This window comes from Taeniopygia guttata, chromosome 6, assembly GCF_048771995.1.
Source record: "Taeniopygia guttata chromosome 6, bTaeGut7.mat, whole genome shotgun sequence".
Classification (NCBI taxonomy): Eukaryota; Metazoa; Chordata; class Aves; order Passeriformes; family Estrildidae; genus Taeniopygia; species Taeniopygia guttata.
The window spans coordinates 17,070,489-17,083,296 of NC_133031.1; the positions used below are offsets into that span (position 1 = coordinate 17,070,489).

The window sequence follows — 12,808 nt, forward strand, 5'->3', positions numbered from 1 at the left end:
TAGAGACCAGTGTTTTCTCTGCAAGGGTGCTTACCAAACCTGGGTCATTGTTTTGTGGAAATAATGCCACTTTACTCTTGGTAAAATTCTACAGATATTTGAGAGTAAACATACACATCCAAGAAATAGTGTGAGACACCTGGAAGAGTTGGTCACTTTTTCTGTACAATAAAAATGAGGATTGGCATATTGCTTTTGCCTGGCAAAAGTCTGTGTTGGCATTGCAAACTGTGTTTTTAAGTGATTTGGCTTCCTTGAAACAAGCTGTTTGAGGGTTTGAGTTAACATGCTGCTTTAACCACACACAGCTGTGGAGGAGGTTTTGAGCCCAGCATGATTACTGAATATTGGACTGTTTTTTGTTCACAATTATGGCACTGTCAGTGCACTTTAGAAAATTACTTTAAAATTTGCTCACACTAAATCTTAAAAAAAAAAGCTGTGTAGAAGCCTCATGAGGTAAAAATGCTTAGAGTATTGTGCTTTTGCTATATTTTTTCTTTTCTTGTTCTCCTATTTTTGTCCCTCCTAAAGTCTATCATTATGGAAAGACATAGTTAAAACTTGGCTCAGCCCCTTCCATCCTGCAAGACTAAATTGTTCTTAAGGCAGACCAGTTTAATTGTATTCCAAATGCTTCCTTTTTGCATTGTTTGTTTCTATTAGGTAAATGTTCCCAGTGGGAATAGTATCTTCAATTCCTTGTATGTCCAAAGCATTGTTATGTTTCAATCTGATTCTGTTAGCATTATATTGTGCTGGGGCAGCAAGACAATGGTGTGCCTTGGTTTGGGGTTTTTTTGGTAACATAACCAAAGTTTTCTCTGCAGCTATTTTGGTCTTGGATGTACAGTAAGTCTCCCTGTCTGTGTTCTAAATGTGCCCGTATTAGAAGCAAATTGATGCTGAATGCAGATGGCAGCCCTGTCCTGGAGCTGTACTGTAGGAGTGTCTGGGAATAATTGTGCAGTAATGCTACTGCTGAGCTTATGGGAGTTTTTGGGTATAGGAAGCTGTTTTTCTGAACAAACTTCTTTTTTCCGTGATCTGTATCACTGGCTTTGGGGATAGTTCCAGGAAGTGTCCTGCAATAATTGTTCTTTGAAAAACTGCTTTTAAGTTTGTATTGCAGCTGCAGGGCTGTAAACTGAGGGACCAAAACTGAAGCCATCTTTTGAGTCCTTTCCATTTTTGTCTGTTAAACGGTGACATGTGGCTCTTGGTTATCAATTTCTTCTACGAGAAAACAATCCTTGACATTTAACTGCAGAGTCTGCAGGAACCTCTCCAGTTCACTTGTCACACTAAGGGAAGCCCTATGTCCCCCTCCTCTCCCCCCAGTCTGGTCTCTTTTATAAAAGGGTTTGGAAAACCTTCCTCTTCCTTGCCTGGCGCTGTGTCTGCGGGGAGCTGAGTCTGTGAGCAGGGCTGGGCCTCTGGCCTTATCTCTGTTGTCAGAGCTGCCTGCCTGGTAGGTGGCAGCGGGGCAATGCTTTTCCAATGAGATTTTCCTGTGCTTAGGGAGGCCCTTGTTTTTTTGTTTTAACAGCTTCCTATTGTTTGAAACAGCAGGTTATCCCCTCCCATGCTATTCTAGCTCTTTCCTCCTCCCTTAAATAATTTTTCTGGCCAAGTATTAACCAGAGCAGTTACTGTCACAGTGAGTCCTCAGTTTTCCCAACTCTCTGATCTCCAGCTTCTGTTGTGATACCACTGTGGAGTCCACACAACAAATAGAAAGCAGCTTCTGAAGGTAGGTCTCTCTGATTTTTAATTCAGCACCACCACCACTCACCACCACTGTGACATGCCTGTTTTGGTTGAATTCAGGTTGTCATAAGAATTCTCTCCTACATATGATACTGAAAGGTAGAAAAGTCTGCTTTTCAATGTGGCTGGCTTTTGTTTCTAAGATACAAAGGAAGATTATTGCTCCAATTAGTTAATAGTTTGCTTTTCAGTGTTCCAGTCCTGCTAACTAATGGTGTTTTCTATGTGTACACTTTGTTTATGATGTTCTACCTCTGAAAAAGGTGCTTTCTGAGACATAAGCTGCCTCTGGACTACCATACCATAACTGTTTCTTTCTAATAGTACCCATGATAAATTTTAAGATAAATCCTGTCAGAATAGTTTCTTACAATATTAGTTGACAGCTGGAAAAGATGCTGGCCATTCATTTCTCATCCCACTTATTTTACAGTATAAGAATTACTTAGTAAGAAGTGCTCCAGACTGCTTTTTTGGTAAGTTAGATGTGGTTTTCCTTCCCTCTACTTGTTGAATACTGTGTAAGAAAGTTCATAATGAAATGAGGTACTAAACATATGCAGAGCTTTTATGTTATTTTAATGCGCTGATTTATAAAAGTCAACTTGATTTTTCTGTTTTCTTGATGCCCTGCCTTCTATCAAGTGTCTTGTTTCCAAAATTAGTAATAGTTTTGTGATTGTTTGAAGTCTGTCACTACTGTTTCATACTTTTTGCGGTTCAGCTTAGCAAAAAAGTATGTATTTGTTTAAATTTCTAGATTTGAAAAAAAAGAAACAAAACCCCTCACACTATTTTGATATATTTGGTGACATTAAGCAGAAGTTCTAATTCCACAAAATGATAAGTCTAATTCTAGACTTTGCCATCAGAGAGGGTGAAGGAGGGGGAAATAATCTATTTATCAGTTCCAATACTTGGCATTCAGTATAATAAACATTCTGCCTGTTCTAATGCATTCCAGGTTTTTTTGAAGGAATAACTTCTAAGGCAGCCTAAAACAGACAAGAATTACAAAGACATTGATTACAGTCTTTAGAGGCAGGATTCATCTGGTCTGTACCTGGAAGATGAAGTCCCAGTGTCCTTGCCCTAACTATAACTCCTTGATAAGCTGATTCGGGTCACTAACCTAGTAGGAAATAAAGCAAACCCCCTCCTCCCCTCTTGCCATCCATCCAAATGTGCTAATTCTGTGAGCTAATTTTGCTTCTGTGAGCCTAAGTGTGAACTGCCTGCCCCAGAGCACTCCTGTGGAGGGAGAAGTATCCTCTTCACACTGCTCTGGTGGCCCCAAGATTTTGGCTTAATTTGGTTATTTAATAAGGTTCCTCTCAGAGGTTGTCTGAGATTATACATCCTCTTTCTAGAACATTGTATTTCATAGAAGTTAGAGAAGCTGTATGCTTTTTTATTACTATTATTATGACTGACAGTTTGGAAACCTCTTGGGGTTTTTTGATAGAGAAGTGTTGCAGTGGATATACAGAAGTTTGTGTTTTCTGAAGTTGCTAATTTATAATGTAGTTATGTCTATAGGTTATGACAGCAGTCTCAAGAATTTTAGGTATCTTAAAAACCCAAACAGGATGATTCCATGTTAAAGAATTCTCTGTTTAAGGCCAGAGAATGATGGCAAACAGCCTGAGGAGTGAAGGAAGCAGACTGTGGTGGCTGTCAGGATGAACAATGGTTTTGGCACACCTGCTGCTTTGCTGCTGAGCTTCTCTGTGTGCTTGGCAGGAAAGGAGTGATTTGGAGGATAACCAGATAGTTTTGTAGATGTTTTTGGTATGTTTCCATCTTCTCTGAGGGAGAGAAAACAGAAGCACTTACTTTATAATGTAACTAATAGCTGGTTGAAGACTGGGATCATAAACTTTTGGGGCAGGATTTAATAATGCACTTAGAAATGTGGAAGTCAATATTATGCTAGACTTGAGGGCCCTTAGAAGTGAGTGCAGGGAGACTGATTTACCATGGGAAGGGGGAATAGTCAAAGCAATATGTTAGAGAAATTTATGCTTTTACTGCCCTCCTGAGTAGACATAAACATAATCAAGAAGCAAAATTAAAATAACTGAAACAAATGCATTTGCAAGATGTTTTTTCGGTATGACAGTTTTTCAATTCCACCGAGTTCCAACTGATATTATTCCCTTGATGCTTCTCCTAGAAGTTGACACAGATGTAAGATGTGAGACCAGATTACAGTCATATTAATAGTCTTTCTAAGTGATGTATAATGCCATACATATTTATACAGACTTTCTCTGAAGCATCTCATGTACATGATTTCACAAGGATATTGCTGTCCTAAATTGTTGGGTGCCTGGTTCACCGGAGTCTATTGGAATTGGAGAACTTAGGTGTACTGGGAAAAAATGAGAATGCTGAAAAGCTAGAGAAACTTCCTTTTAGTCTAGCAAAAAAATGCCTCTAATACTGTACCTTTTTGCTCAAGCTCAAAGCAGTTTAATTTCAAATGGAGTGAGCTCAGTTCTGATGGATGAGAAATGTAAGATTTTTCCAGATCATCTACTTACTTACACATGTGCATGCACACGTGTGCATGATTTATTTTGTTAATCACAGAGGAAGGATGCATAGACTCTTAATCTGGATAAAATATTCTTATTTTTTCCTGTTTCCCTTACAGGTGTGTATATGAGGAAGTGTTGTATAAGACTTGTAATGCTAGTTAGGCAATGGATAATTATTAGAGTAACAGTGTATTTTAATGCTTTTGTCTAGTATTGAAGGAAAATTTTTTAAAGGATTTGTCAAAAAAGTATTTATCTTGGTGTAATGACATAACTGAAAATAACCATTGTGGTGTGGTAACAGATACTGCTTTCCCAGATGTCAGGTGATTATTCCTTGAAGCCTGGGTATTCTGAGGGGAGAGGACTTTTAAACGGGACAGTGTTTGGTTTTGTCCTTTTATTGCCTTGCTGGTGTTCTGGTTCTGATTTTTTTTCTGCACCAAGTTGCTAGTGCAACAGTTGCATCTCTTCAGCAGTTCTTAGGCTGCCAGCATATTGTCTGGGGAATTCTGGGGAAAACAAGTTCTATTGTACAGCCTTACAATGCTTGTAGATGCAAGCCTGGAGCAATATCAGCTGGTCTTGCACTAACAGGATTTGGCAAGAGGTGTGGGGGACATGTGACTGCTTTGCAACTGGAAGGTGAAGATTTTGTCCTGTGACCAGCTCTAGGGGATCCTAGTGTTGGGAGTGGTGGCTGTGCAACCTGTACAGGAGCCTGCAGGAAGAAGCAAGCCTTAGGGACCATTTTGGATTGCCATGGCAGGATATGGAGTCCTCCACAGTTTTTGAGATGGATGTGCCTAACCCTTCTGCTGTGGTGAGTTCCCAAAAGACTGAAAGTATTCGAACATCAAAAAAAAACATATTTTATTAAAATAGTAATAGAAATGTTACTTTTTTAAAAAGAGAAAAAAAAAATCTAGGGAAGACAAAATGGAAGTAGGCTTGTGTGCGAGTTTCCTGTTACCAACTATGGCTCGCTTGCCCAGCCTGTCAGTCACTGAGTGGCCCCAAATGTCTTACTGGAAATTTTGTGCTAAGACTAGACATACCACACAGTCCCTGGAGTTTTCATCTTTGTACAGCCTTGGTATCTCCCCAAGAGGTCAGGATGGGACTGTACCCCTGCCTCCAGGGGTGCTACATGGCATAGCCACATTCTTAAAGTATGGTACCCATAATTAGAAGCCAGAAACCAAATGCTTACATAAATGTTATCATCCTCAGACCCAGTTACTCTCCTGTTCCCTACTGTGTGTGATGGAGTGGAAGAACCCCTAAAGCTGCTTTTGCCTCTTGCCTGAGACCTTTCCCCAAAGCTTCTCTGTGCTCCAGTGCTGTTCCCTGAGGTACTTTACTTAAGGAGTGGCACACATCATTGTAGGCTGGGTGTTTTTTTTCTGTGGCAGAAGAAAAAAGATGAACCGAGTACACAGAACATAAGACACAAGTTTAGGAAGCTGTGCTTTCTGAATTTCATGTGTTCTGTGCTGGGCTAAGCCAGAAGCTACTTAATCCTTTGCACTTAATATTGTGGCACTCCTGGGAGTCCCTATTTAAAGGGTATGTGGGTTGTGTTTAGTTTCACAAGTGATTTTAGCCAGTGCAAGATCAGATTTGGGAGAGTAACAGAGTAGCTGCTTGCTTTTTTGTAGAGCTCAGACCCACAGAAGCATTGGAAAAGTTGAATTACTGTGGAAAGGAATTAAACTGAATCTCTAAAGTAAAAGCATACTTTTTTTTTAACAATGGAGGCTGAAATCTTACTGATGTTGAGCTAGACTGCATTTTTCTCTAGGTACTCTTTAAGTGTTGAAATTAGTGGCTTTAACATTTGTTATTGGCTAGGTACGTCACAGTCCTGTCAGGACAGGCCTTCTTTTTGTGTATGAAAGCATGTGTACATATCCTTAAATCTGCTCCTTGTCAGTCTGTTTTAAAATAGCAACAGCAAGAAGTTTCATCAGAGGTGTTTCTCTTTTCACATGTACTAGTTGGTTAAATGTATTACAACTTTCCTGGGCACCTTCAGAGTTGTTTTAATTTTATCTTAAACGGTTTTGTTTGGTTGTTAAGAAAAGAACTCTTGTGACCTACCTCTTTTATAATCTTTTTTATAATCTTTTTCTTCCAATGAGCAACCTACAAATAATCTGGAAAGGCCCCTTTCAGGGTATATACTTCCTCTTGAGTGCTTCCTGGGCTTGGGTTTTTTTCTGGCTGGGAGATGTTTTTGGTTTTTTTGGGGGAGGTAAGGGGGTTTGGGTTTTTTGTTTAGATGGGTTTGGGGTTTTCTGGTGGGTTTTTTGTAGGGAGCTTCTGGTGCCACTCAGTTGGGTCATTTTATTGCCAGGCAGAGAAAAAAAAAAATCGGAGCTGTTGACATCATTCTTCTTTTTCTTACCCCAACACCCAACTGATCTGTTCAGCTGGTATTATACTGCATTTGCACAGCTTCTGCTTCTGTGCCCCATTAGGACAGAGCCTGCTTGTGCTTGACAAGAGTCTCTTTCATGCTTTGTGGATCTCTCCAGGCCACAGCAGGACACTAAATAATCCCTTTTGCATTTGGTAGTTTCACAGTACTTTTCTGGTGAAGATAAAATAACCTTTCTGAATGAAAACAATAGCATCATCTCCATAAGCCTGGTTTTGATAGAAGGAAATTGTGTCATTGTTTCTGCATCTTATAAAAGGAGCAGCAGTTGTTTGGGTTTTTCTTTCCCAACACATTACTTACAGATTTTAATATTTTAAAATCTTGGGAAGAGTGTTATAAGTTTAAGTCGGTATGTAATTAGTTTCTTATGGTAATGTCTGTGAAGACTTAGAGAACCATTTTCTTAGAATCATAACTTAAAAATTTGGATTTGTATTTTGAATTCAGTGAGGCCAGATTTTTGTGAAAGTTCATGTGCAATATCATGGCTTCAACTTATTATTAGTTCTAATATAAAATAAAAGATATGTATTTCAGAAAACATGTTTGTACAGCAATGTGCACACATGGAGCCTTTGTTTTTGTATACTAGGCTATTCACTAATGTTTGAGTTTCTGAAATGCTTGACAAAGTAACAGCGTATGACAGAAAGTATCCTTTGCCTGTTTTAGCCATCTACTCCAACTTTCACATTGTGAGATCTGTTAAACTTGGCTTTAGGGCTTTTTTTACTATTTTTCAGAAGATGTTTTATACCAGAAGAATTGAAGCAATTTATCTATTTGTAAGGGGCTTCTCAATGAAAGTAAAATTTTAAGTAATGGAGGTAGCTAAACATCCTGTTATACAAGGGTCCTTTCCTGTGTTTGTAGGAACCCCTTCATGACTTTGCCTGTATTTGATGTTTAGCTGTGAGTTCAGGATTGTTGTTCAGGATTTTTTCCTTTCAAGGATGCCCTGCCAAGAGGGGAAAAAACAACAGTTCAGTTTTTCATTTTTGGGACCACAGTCTCACCTATTTTCCCCTGGGGCTGAGGGTCCAAGAACAGAGATCATCTTCTCTTCTTCTTCTCTGAAGATAGGGGGCACCACCAGAAACCTCCCTAACTTTTCTCTGTTCGCTCCACTTCTGTCTTTTCCCAGCTGAAGCATGGTCTCTTTGGCTCACCGGCATCCTCCTAAAATACAATGTCTCTTGGAGGAGGTCAGTTCAGTCTGTGGCTACCAAGAAAAAGTCCAGCCAAAAGCCACTCCATCATCTCCTCCCACCTAGAATTTCTCCTTCTAACATCCCAGGGTCCAAGCTGTTTCTCTTCCTCTCTTTCAAACCGAGGAGAAGACAAATTTCACAAAGCTTTCATTTTCCAAGGAAGGGTTAAAAGTCCTGACTCCCAAGGATAGCTCACTGCCCAGGCTCCAGCTCCCACAGGTGCATTCTCTAAATGCATTGATCAGATATTTTCTTCTGCTGGACTCCTACTTGTATAGTTCCACTACCCCTGTTTGTCTGTTCCAGGTTGTTGGTGAGATGTATGGTGTCATGATGTTGTATGGTTGATGTATGGTGTTTCCCCCAACCTGTTTGTTTTACTCTTCCATATGCTGTTGCTGTTAGACATGGGATGTTCTGATTAAATAAGCTTTTTCTTGTAATGTGTGCAAGTGTTTTTCCTACTCAAATTCTGAAGTCTTCAGTGAGTTTTACAGCAAATGCTTCTCTATACAGAGCCAAATGAAGCAAAAATTAGTTTCCCTGTTCTTATTAGTTGTACTTATTCCTCTAAAACTACATAGTAATGATCTTAAACTCAGCTTATGCATGTGTGTGCACACTCGTGATTCTGCTGAAATGTTATTTATAGCTATACAGCACAGATGATTGCTTAAAAAAGAGGAATAATCAGCATGTTGTGCCTGCTGAGAGCATTTGCTTTATATTTTTATGTGAAGTATGAATCTGTATAATGTTCTGCAGTGCAGCAGTGCTCCTTCTGCTTGTCAGTTTTAACAAAACAGGAAAAAATGATGTAAGCATTTAATACTGGGACCCAGCAAAGGCACTGTAAACTGCTGCTCACTCTGTCTTTACTCTCTGTTTTTGTAAGTTCTTCTATACTGCTTTAATTTTGTACCTTGGTGTGTTATTAGTCTATCAAGAACCTGAGAGTTAGTCTGTCTTGGTACATGATAATGGTGGTATAGATTAAACACAAAATACAGTGAACTAATGCTTTAATCTAGAACTATTATTTTAATACCAAATACTGTCCTGAGCAAAGAAGGACGGAATAAATGCTTTTATGATACTAACAAATACATTGTCTGGCTCCAGCTGTTTTCACAAGGGGTAGGAATTGTCTGCCCACCTCTGTGGAAGTTTTCCCTAGCCAGTGTTATCAAAAGGTCTATTATGTGCATGTATTGGGGAAACTGATTTCTGCCCTGGATGTCATCTCTCCCCTTGAGTACTACTGGGAGAGAGCAGTGCATTGCAGTATTTGACTTTGGGATTCTTAGCACATCAACAGAAAGACCTGTTTCTCCACCCAAATGCTGTCCATCTGTTTGATCACAGTTTGTTGCTACTCTGTGTGTTGCTGCCTTTGCTTTATCTTGGCTGTGTTTCCTTTGAAATCAAAAGTACTATTGGAGCTGGACTTCTTCTGTTTCCCTGTTTTCCTGCAAAATCTATTTCTTGTGTGGTTGTTATTCTGTATGGACATTGTGTGTATTTCCACAATCATATCAGAAATCATTGGTTTATGAGAGAGTTTAATGAAACAGAGGGGTTTGTGATGCTGTAATGTGAACAGCATATGATTTGGGAGTTGATTGCTACTGACTTCTGTTTTAGCAAAGAAAGGGGTGTGAAGATTGACAGGAGAACTCATAGTTATAACAAGGTAGCAGTTACAGATGAGGAAGAATTTTTCTGTTTGGCAGTGAAAATCTGCAAGGTCAGGAAAAGACTGGCAGCAGGATTTTAGGATTTAAACAGTTATCAATCATAAAGCCATATGCTGTTGAATACTGCTGACTACTTCTGAAATCTTTTAGGGCTCTTAAGTCATTGTTGGACTGGAATTCACAAGCCAGAGTACAAATCCTTTGTGTTTTTGGATCAGTGGTGTTATCAGTGGAAGAGAGATGAGATTGTTTGTTAATAAAGTGCCATAAGAAAATGGGCCTTGAAAATTTTTGGCAATAGCTGATGGCTGTAAAATACAGAATTTTGCCATCACAATGTTCGTATCTGGAGACTGAATCAAGTACTAAATTAATCTTGAAGCTCTACTTTGGAAAGTCAAGGTAAAGATTTGAAAAACTGGTAGCAAGAGGCTGGCTGAGGTCTTGCTTGACTCAAACCAGAATCTTCCATTTCACCAGAGAGTTGACAGCTGCCTATTTGTCATGTTTTCCTGTGTTACACAGGATTGATTAGGGATATTTAACTGCTTTTGAGCAATTGCATAACATTTGAAGCTGCTGTGATTTTCCCATTTATCCTAATTCCGTAAGTTCTGTGTAGAATGGGATGAAAAGCTGGTTTCACCCTACCTTTCTTCCTTGAGAAATGTCAGCACCAGCCTGGGGTAAGGTAGTGGTTTTTAAATATAGGCTTGGGAGAATAAACATATTTCTTATAGAAAGTAATAGAAAACTTGAGGATAAGCACTTTGGAAATCCAGGTGAGTTAAAATGTAGGCTTTTATTATCATGTACAGTGGTCTTACAGTTGAACAACTGTGAAGGGTAGATCTGAAGAGAGTGCAGATGGTTTTGAAAGGGTTTGAATTTACTTAGGACTGGACAGATTTTCTTAATTTGATATATATTCCTTGTCTCTCCAACTATCAGAGAAAAGTTGCTGATACAACAGGGTTGCATAACATTCCAGCCTGCTGTTTCCAAAAGATTTTGGAAGTAGGACCAGTGGGCTTGTCTGCCTCCATTCCCTGTAACCTCCACAGCAAATTCATGTGCTGAAAGTACCATGATGCCTGAGATCAGTGGTTATTAATATAATGTTTTTTTCTGTCAGTAGAACCATTATCTGGGGAGCAAAATGTGTTTTGGCAGTAAGCCCCGCAGAAGGTAAATAATGTGGCATTTGCATCTCTAGGTCTGACCTCCACTCTCTCATTGTTTGTCTTTGAACAGAAATCCTATATTACTCAATTATTTTACACTGTACTTTTATCAATTGCAATCTTTAAGAAGATATGCTTTACTATGCTTTACTTAGAGACTTCTAGATCATCTTACAGGTTAAGTAATTGTTGATTGAAAAGGCTGTAATGCTTGCTTTAGGTAGTGAAGAGTTGTATTTGGAGTTTAAATTTATTTTGAATTGTAATTTGCCTTTGAAATAATTGTCATGTTCTACTGGAGTTCCTTACTAGATGAGTTTTATTAGCTTTTCTCATTATTTGAGAAATATTTTGAGTCTTCTTAACTGTTTTATGAATAGAAGTCTGGACATAGCTACCTTACTGTCTCAATAGCTGTATAGGGTAAGTGGCATACTTTTCCATTATTCTGAACAAAAGTCTCTGTGGTTATCAGCACAGAACACAGGTGTTTATCAGCTGATGTCCTTATTCCAGAAACGGCTGCAGAAAAGACTGCTAAGACTGTAAGCCTGGAGGAGACTCTTCTGCATTTCAAAGCCAATGGCTTTCTGCTGGGTTTAGGTATTTTTTGTGTTTTTTTTTTTTTTTTTTCTGGTGGTTTTTTTTCCTTAACTGTGAAAGATGCTCTTTAAATAGATTTGGCTGACTGTCAGGCTTAAAATCAAATGATTCAGATTAGGTAAGTGTTTGCAAGATTTCATTGCACTGCTTTTAGGGGCAGTCCACCAGAGTTTTATAAAACCTACAAGCAGTTTGGATGAGGAAGCTGGAGAATGTTTTGCTATAAAGAGTATTTTCATGTGGTATAAAGCTAAACTTGACCCCAGCAGCTCACAGAATCTCACTTTGGAGTGTTTCTGCAGAATATGGTCTCTCCATACCTCTTGTTTGTCTGAGCAGTTAACAAGAATGTTGAGTGGGCTGGTTTTCATGTTTCATGGTTTATTGGTTGTTGATTTGAAAAGTTGTTATGAAAACATATTCTTTCTTCATAAAATTGTTCAGGTTTTTCCTCCTATGACTGTAGAAACGTTAAGTTATCTGTAGAAATGGCAGTATTGGCACACTGGGGAAATGCATTCATAAAAGGTAATTGACCCACCAGTATTTTGATAACAGTTTCTTCTGTTGGTTGATAGGCTGTATAAATACAGTAGCAGTGACCAAAAATAATGTTCATTATGCTAGTTTTGCTTGCTGTTCTGTCTAGTCTTTTCTGGTTTTGTTTGCATTATCTTGAGGTGATCTCTCATAAATGGCCTCACTGTGTCTTCTGGAGAAACCTGAAGTGTTTGATCAGGCTTGCTGTATCAGTACCCTCTGAAAAAGTACATCCATGGATTTGGAGAAGCGTGTTTTTAGTCTTCACTCCAAGATCATTTTTATGATCTTTATCAGCCACTTTTAGCCAGACATACGGATAATTTGCTTCTGGTAGATGGAAGGATTTCTTTAGTGTCTGAAAGAGTATTTATCATAACCTTAGCAAACTTTATTTTCCAAAAAGGCTCTGGGAAATTAACATAACATCTCTGGTACTCAAAACTTTGTCTTTACATCACTGCAGGGACTGAGAATTGTGCAATAGCACATGGAAAACAAGGAAGACCAGTATGAGTCTGTTGTGGGCATCAATGGCACTGTGAGGTGCTGTCAGTTCCCAGTTCCTGGTGCCACCCAGTAGGCACAAGTAGCACAGAGCCAGGTGATCATGTTGTTCATTTAAGAGGAAGACTGACAGATGGGAGCAAGCTTGACAGCAGAAGTATTACAGACTCTTCCCTGCCCCTTTTTCCCAGCAGAGCCATCAAGGCTGAGAAATGCATGCATAAAGCAGGGATTTTTTTTGCCTCTGTTGTCCCATTTATACAGTGAAAAAATTCTTGGCAACAGAGATGAATGTAAATTTACCTTT

The 12,808-nt window shown here is 39.0% G+C and overlaps 1 protein-coding gene across 5 annotated transcripts in view; it reads left to right on the forward strand.

The window, feature by feature from the left end:
- USP54 (ubiquitin specific peptidase 54) overlaps positions 1-12,808 on the forward strand; it is a 91,651-nt gene that overhangs the window by 28,481 nt on the left and 50,362 nt on the right. Inside the window, exons 1-2 of one of the 5 annotated variants that reach the window (XM_072931528.1) lie at positions 1,477-1,753; positions 2,204-2,246. The exons of 3 other annotated variants lie outside the window; for them this stretch is intronic. The gene's annotated coding sequence lies outside the window, so the exon portion shown is untranslated. Of the gene's footprint in view, positions 1-1,476; positions 1,754-2,203; positions 2,247-12,808 lie in introns of those variants that run through there. One more of the 5 variants, XM_072931530.1, reaches the window with a different exon arrangement.